Below are 7,920 nucleotides of genomic sequence, written 5' to 3'. Positions count from 1 at the left end.
GAAAGCAATTACTTCATGAGCTAGGTATGCGCAGTGCTTAAGTCTTTCCACTCAGGAGCCTTTAGAAATAAAACTCAGATTAGGTAACAGCTAGGGCAGGATAATCGAGGGCATTTTTTAACAGTGACATAATGACTTTTCTGTTACTCCCTATTGTTTGAAGGGCATCATTATCTCTCTGTGAAACCACATCTGGCCTGGAATCTGAAGTGAATTACGGAAATACTGGTCCTTACCTCTGAATGGTAAGAGCCCACCTGCCTCCGTCTAATGGGCTTTGCACCATAGGGCCCTGCATGGATGCTGGACGCTTGCAGGCTGCCCTGATGTTGTGCATAAAAAGTACATGCCTTATGATGTGGGAACTACATCTGATATACATTCTGCTCCACAAGAATAAACTTGTTCTTTCTTGAGGATAAATGACCCAGGGATCACTGCCTTTTAAGTGTTATAAATTTTTATGACATTATGAAAGAAATGGGAGCTACAGTAAGCCACTTAGTATTATATTTCCATTTTCTGGATAATGGATTAGATGTAATTTCCCAACAAATGTGAGTAGACTACAGAGAGGAGACTAGAAATAGAACAAGATACAAAATATTTACAACAAAACTGCCCAAGAAAGTCAAGTTAGCTCTCCCCTGCTATGCCCAATTATTAAGATACAAGGTTAGTGTTGATGATTGATGGGGAATTACATGAAAATAAAACCTGATTCAGTTCTGAGAGGACTCTCAAATGGGAATTTGGAAAAGGCAAATGTAGCCAGAATTGTGGAGACTCAGACTAGATATCAAACAGTAAACTGGGGAAATAAATGAAGATTAAAAACAGGGTAATTCGGAGGGGATTAATAACGCAGAAATGTGAACCTGGGTTGGGGAGGATAGAGAGAAACAAAAGAAAGAAAGAAGAATGAAGGGAGGAAGGGAAATTATTGCAGATATAACCTTTATATAGTGTTGAAATAAAAATATTTCAAAATGCTATAAAATGGTTTTCAGCTAGAAGAGCATAAATTTGACTAGGATTCACAACTTTCTGCCTATTAGGAAGAATCTCTTTTACCCATTTTGATAAGGGAAAAATGAACAGATAGTGAGAAAGATCCCTCCTGTTTCTAGGTGACAATCTGTTTGAGATCCATTGCCTGGAAGCTATTCTTCCTGTTAATCATCACAGAGTTAAATTAAACAGCTCTTTAAAGGAAAACTGAAATCAGAGGCTAGAGGCATCTTGTGAGTTGACCGTCAAAGCCATTGGCCATTGGGCTACTTGTCCGCAGGGTTGGTGAGAAATAAAATGCCCTGAGAAACGCGAGGAAGCAGAGCTGGAGAACCATAGAACACTTTGCTGAAGGTCACCCTGCTAAATACTGGCATAGCAAGTTCACTCACAGTTTAGCTTTTGCTAAGGAATTCGTTGACTCTAGAGCAAGTTGTGGATCGGTTGACAAGAGTCAAATGACCAGGATGTGTTAGGGCTACACATATGCTTTATATTTTTCTCAGCCTCTGATTCCACATCTGTGAAATGATGGTGTTGGACTACATGGTGTGACCCTAGCAAAGGCTGAGGAGGGCTGGGGCTGTGCAGTTGGGGTGAGCTGGGTGTTATCTAGATAGTAATGGATCAGCCGTCTAAGGAGGGCTGGCAGCGAGTATCAAATCCGCAGGAGTCAAGAAGCTTAAGTGGTGGTGGTCAAAGATGAGAGGGGATATTTAGGACACAGTCTCCAGACAGGGTCAAATGGCCAGTGCTTTGGTATTTTGCTGTGAAGACCTTCCTGCCTTGCTCTGTACCTGAGCCTTGTTAGTCTTAAAGCTAAAGAGAGATGTTGAGTTTGTGAGAAAAAGTTTGTAAGGATCAAAAAATCAGCAGAGCAGAAGAAGGAAACTTATTATGAGATGGAGTATCTTGGGACCTTGGAAACAGGCTAGAAGCAAAGACTGAAGCCTGCTGGCATGTAACGTCTCTAGACTTTGTGCCTCTCCGTGTCTAGTGGGTCCGTGAGGCATAACTTTATTCTAGTAAGAACTGTCAGCGCACGGCTGGGGTGCAGTATCCAGGCCCGGACTCTGCGTCCTGGCGCACATGAAGGCTGTTCAAAGGAGAGCCATAGGAATGATTAAAGAGTTAAAAAACATTAAGCTTGATAGGAGATGTGAAAGGACGGGATAATTCATCAAGAAAAAGTCTGCTATTGGGCATAATGCAGTCTTAAGTTTACAACAGGTTATTAGTGTAAGAAGGTGGTTGACTATTCTTTGTCTTCACTAAGGATAAGCCAAGAGAGAACTGACTTGAACCCCAGCAGGAGGGATTCAGGCCAGGTGAAAGGTAGGAGGTGATGGCAGTGGCTGCAGGCGACATGAGGCTTCCAGGAGAAAGCTGAGACCTCTCCTGTAGCTGCTTTGACAAATGATTCTTTTCTCTCTGGAATGGTGTTTGCTCTGTCTTGAGGCGGGGTGATGACCTGGAAGGGCATGTCAGCCCTTCTTAATTTGGGGAACAGATATTTGACTGGGTCATAGAAGTTCTTAGTCTTTTTTTTTTTTTTTCCTGGTGAATCTGTGTCTGAAGGGACTTCTGAGGCTCTGTTATTTTCTCAGGCTTACAATATTGTGCATGAAATAACTTTGCACTTTCTATTCATTAGTCTCAAGTTTTAGTGTCCAGCTTACAAAGTGCATTTATGTTAGATTTGCAGATTTGCTGCTGGTTATTTAGAAAACGATTAAATAACATGATTAAGTGATGTGATATCCAAGCTGCTTTTTGCTTTCAAAGCATCCAGTGGCTATTTCATGTATTTTCAATCACATGATTTGATTTTTAAGAAAACAAAAATAATTAATACATTCCCTCCAATTGTAAAAAAGAAATATTTAACCTTTCCTCCTCATAATTGCTTAAAACACAACATTTACCTCATGAGAGTACACGTGACTAGTACTGAAAGCTGCTCAGCTCTCGTTGTGTGTGGGTGGAGTAACATTTTGTAAGGAAAACCTCAGAAGCAAGTCTAAATGTTGGCTGCCTTACGTGGCAAATGAAAACCTTCAGGTGACAGCAAAAAGTCAAGTGAAACTTTCATCTAGTATTTTTTCAGGGGGAAAACTGGCTTTAGATGTTTCCCAGCTAAATGCACCATGGGCGGAATAATTATAGGGAGAGCGGGAGTGTTGCTGTGGGTTGATTAGTGCCTAGAAAGCCATTAGAATACAACTCGCCCTGGCCTCTGAGTCCTCTCTCAGGTGCCTGCACCTCTCCATTGCCCGTCCCTCTGTGGCGTTGGGTCTGACCAGCTGGAAGTAGTTTCCATGGTGAACAGGACTCTTTCCTAAGAAAATAAAGCTGCAGCAAAAAGCAAGGCCTCCAAATAACAATAAACCATGTCTGTATCCGATCACAACACACACGATTTGCATGTGCCCCACCTTTTGACACGAATAACTAGGCTGTTTGCTTCCAGATGGATGTCCGTGTAAGTCACCCTATGACGCCTTCTCCCACAGACTACTGACTTCCCTGTTACAGTCCCCGACGGTAGAAATTTCATATCTGCCTCAGGTTATTATTGCCCCAGTTGTTATATTTAGTGTGGCTTTGCTTTATTTTTCTGTATTAGATTTGGGTGAAATGACAAAGAATTGGGTTCAGAGGTGCGCTAGCCTTGCTCAGCACTCATCACCCAGGTGAGAGGTGTCTTTGAAGAGACTGTGCTGCTGGTCACCACTAGCTGCTGAAAGGGTCAGCTGACAGTGGACAGGGAAGGGTTCAAGGCAGCCTGTGTTGCCGCCTCGGGCTTGTGTGGTCCGGAACAGACTGGGTGCAGTGGGAGTGGAGGGTGGAGAAGTGGCTTCTCTTTGAGGTGAGGCACGCAGGCAGGGAGAGGCCAGAGAAAACGCCAAAGGCAGGGGAGGCCTGCAGGAGTGGGATTCGGACATTCTTTTCCAGGATGAAAACTGATATGGGTGTTGGACACTTTGCTGCTGCTGGAGCAATGTCCTGCCCTACAGGCCTTCACCCCAATTTTCCCTGAAGTCCTTTTAGAAATGTTGGCACTCTCATTAGACAGGGCGTTTCATCCTAATTTCAGATTATCCCCCATGGCATTAGTCTGGAAACCATTAGGTCTTTCTTGTTTTTCTTATGATAATGTTCTTTTATTCCAGTACAATGTTGTTTTAGCAAATAGCCCAAGGCACAAACTGAGAGCCAGGCCTTCAGTGTTTATCCAGCCCAGCAGCCCTTGGGTGCAAGGCGAGCCTGGGAGTTATTCACTCTCATTTTCCCTGATCATGCTTGGGCTTTGCTTTCAGTTAGACAGGCTTCCCAAAGCTAAGGGTGAGGGCCCTTTTACACTTAAAGAAACCCGACTGGGTTATGAATCTTCATGCCACTGGTCCATGTTCAGTGAGGGAAAAGCATATAGGTTCACTGAGACAAAGCTGGCTCACCACATTACACTTCAGATGGCATTTATTCCCCTAACTGCTTAAAATAGAACTCTCTAAGATGATTAATATATTTCATAGAGTTTTTTTTTACAACAAATGGAAATGCACATTTTTGTGGTGTTTCTCTTAACAGGAAAAATGGGGGAGGCAGCTGCTGTGTAGCCATTAAAGTGACAGCACCTTTCCTGAGTCACCTGGCGAGGGCCGACAATGCCCAGGTCCCAGCACTGAACTCTGCTGTGCTGTACATGTCCTTTGTCAGCCCCGAGGGCTTGGAGCCCTGTGGACAGAGTGGAATAGGAATGGGGGTGGGTGAGCGAAAGATGACTGGCGAAATCCTGAAGTAGATATGCTTAACTCGAATCTCTTCCTGACATCTTGTTTTAGATTTGCTAAAGACAGGGGCCCAGCTTTGAGGGTGAGAACAATGGCGGGGAGAGAGAGCATCTTGTTAAAGAGGGGTCGGGGGTGCTGGGGTCAGATGGCTTCAGGAGCCAAAGATTTGTTCCTGGACGTAGGAGCAGTGTATTGGGGCTCACGTGTGGGTGAGTGAGGAGCAGGCCAGCCAGCCCAGGAGCAAAGCAAAAGGAACTAACTGGGATGGTGAGAAGCCTCTGCAAAGCCCCTGACCCCCGCTGCCTGACCTCAGGGGCCAGTGCTTAGCACAGGGTGGCCTCATGTTCCAAGTAGCTGACAGTATGTGCTCCTGACTTGGAGCTGGGGAGGAAGGGTTTGCCAGAGAAGAGCCTGGGAAAGTCTCCGCCCCGGGCTTTGGAATGAGCCGAAGAGAGCCTCGCTACCCTGCATAGTGACAGCTCGAAGTCACGAGGGAGACTTCTGTTTGGGAGCCATGACCTTTCCTGTCACATCTCCACATTCTGGCCGACTGTCGGAGAGGAGATTTGTGTGACAGGCTCACCTTTCAGCACGTCTCAATCACACCACTTAGACTGCTGAAGGGAAGAGGCAGGAGAGAGAAGAGAGCTGGCCCCGCTTCCTAAACACCCTCGCACCAGTCAGGACCAGGTTACAGAGGCCACCAGTCAAGTGGTAACATCCTGATGATAAGGCAGACCGCCTCTCCCCTAATCCCCTCCGAGCGTGGCTGGCCTTTGCATTGGTTACTAAAGAGGGGATGTTTATCTCACCTGGGCCATTGCGCGCGCGCGCACACACACACACACACACACACACACACACACACACACACACACACACACACACACACACACACACACACACACACACACACACACACACACACACACACACACACACCCGGCCCCCATTCCGGCCCATGACACTTAGAATCCCACAGTGAGGAACTCTTGATTTTTAATTATGCAGGAAAACCACTTTCCCTCTTTCCCCCTTTAAAAATGATAAATGACTTTGGAGAAGCAGACACAACCATGTCTTTTCAGGATTGTTTAGGAGATGTGGAGGTAGAAATATGATGGATTGGGTTTGAATTCGCTTAGCTCTGACTAAGACAAATTGTCACTGAAATTATAAGGCTGCATATTTTCACCATCAAGCCCATTTTATTTCTGAAACGAGCTGTTCTCTGTAAGCTTTTTGTCAGCAACAGGAAAGGAATGGAATAACAATGATCAGATCAGAGGAATACCGTTAAGCACTAAGGCAGCCCGTGGGCTTGGCCAACATACCTGGTTAGCTGCTGTCCTCGCTTCCTGTCTCGCTGCTCGCCCCACGACAGGAAGAGGAAGCGCTTGGTCCCCGGGGCCACCGTTATAGGGGAACGTCCACCTACCGGTCACAGCAAGCACCACGACGCTCCAACCATAAGTTGAAAGTGACCTCTGTTCATATCATTAAAAAAAGTACATTTCGAATTCATTTTTATAGTACAGTACCCAGGTAAAAACAATGGATTTTTTCTGGGCAAACATTTTCCCAAAGATTGGATATCTGTAATTACTTATGTGCATAGGCCACTTCTGAACTAATGGACAATTAACCGGTAACTTTGGCTGCCTCTGTGGAGGGGAACCGGATGATGGGGGAAGTGGGCAATTACTTAGTAAGTGAAATACCACCCATTGCGATATTACCTATTAAAATGAAAAATTTTAAATTCCTTTTAAATATTTTCCTTTACTGAAAAGTGGACACCATGCTGGCTGGTTTGCTTTCTGTGGGCGCTCGACCCATAGTATACATTCATCTGCCCTGCCTTGTGCTGATACAGAGACACAGCTGAGGCATGGCCAAGGATAGCTCAGTGTGTCAAGATAATTATTCCACCACATCTCCCTGGAAGGTGTGTGATTGTACTTGGCTAGAGGATGCTAATTGTGTTAATTTAAACATGAACTTAAGAGCAACCATCTTTTACTACTTATCTTATTATAAATGTGCCATCTGTTTTGAGTGGGACATTTAGAAGTGCTGATAAGTAAAAGTCACCCGTGATCTAACTACTCAAACATCATTGTTCTTAATCTTTCAGAATATATTTGCATATATCTGTCTAGGCCCTTTTCTGTGTTTATCTGTTTCTGTATATGACTGAGTCTGTGGATACACGTGATAGTGCCAACTGAATTCCCTCTAAAGGCCAGGCAAGTAACATAAATGTGTGAAATCAGCTGGTTATAGGTTAATTAGAGAATGATGAAGATTATATTATGCTACATTGGAGAGTTTATACTTAGCCTAAAGATACTTAAAGTTTAATAATGTGTGACCAAATATAACAATCTGTAGGCTGGATTTACCAGTTTATTTCACTAGAGGTAATCAAGGTTATTATTTTCTTCTGTATCATTTCAGATACAGTCTGTGTGTGTGTGTGTGTGTGTTATATGTGCACAAACACATGAACCCATCTTCCCTCCCCTTTTTTTTTCGGTTAAGCAAGTGATAACACGTCAGTTGCAATTTTCACTCTAGACTCAATTGAATCTTCCGTCTGACAGCTTGTTGCCTGGTCTGTGTTATCACTTGTTAACTCTCCCAAGACTAAGACAAAAGTGTAGGCATTCTTTTAAATGCAAATGTATATTTGCATTTCTTTTTTAGTGAAAAATCTCTTCACTTTAAACCTTATGCAATTCCTTGCCCTCTTCACTTTAAATTCACTTTAAACCTTAAACCGTATCCAGTTCCTTCTACTTTCTTTCCCCAGCCTTTTAAGTGTTGTCCTCACCTATCAGTTATGATTATCTTCAGATTCTACTAGCCTTTTGTTATGCATGCGGCAAGAATCATAAGAGATGTTAATAGGACTAAGCCTGAGCTCGACCCTTGGGTCACCCTATTAGACTCAACCGCCTTTCCCAAATTGAATACTGTATCATTGTAAATTCTAAATGTTCTTGCCAACAGCTTTTAGCTTTAAGGAGCTGCTTTCAATATCTACCATCTGCTACCAACCCCCGTCGAACCATGTAACAAATTTAATGAAGGATCTTGTTCAACTAATAAG

The sequence above is a fragment of the Miniopterus natalensis genome, chromosome 1, assembly GCF_054644295.1.
Source record: "Miniopterus natalensis isolate mMinNat1 chromosome 1, mMinNat1.hap1, whole genome shotgun sequence".
In the NCBI taxonomy this organism is placed as follows: domain Eukaryota; kingdom Metazoa; phylum Chordata; class Mammalia; order Chiroptera; family Miniopteridae; genus Miniopterus; species Miniopterus natalensis.
The sequence above is the reverse complement of the archived record's forward strand: the minus strand, read 5'-3'. Positions refer to the sequence as shown.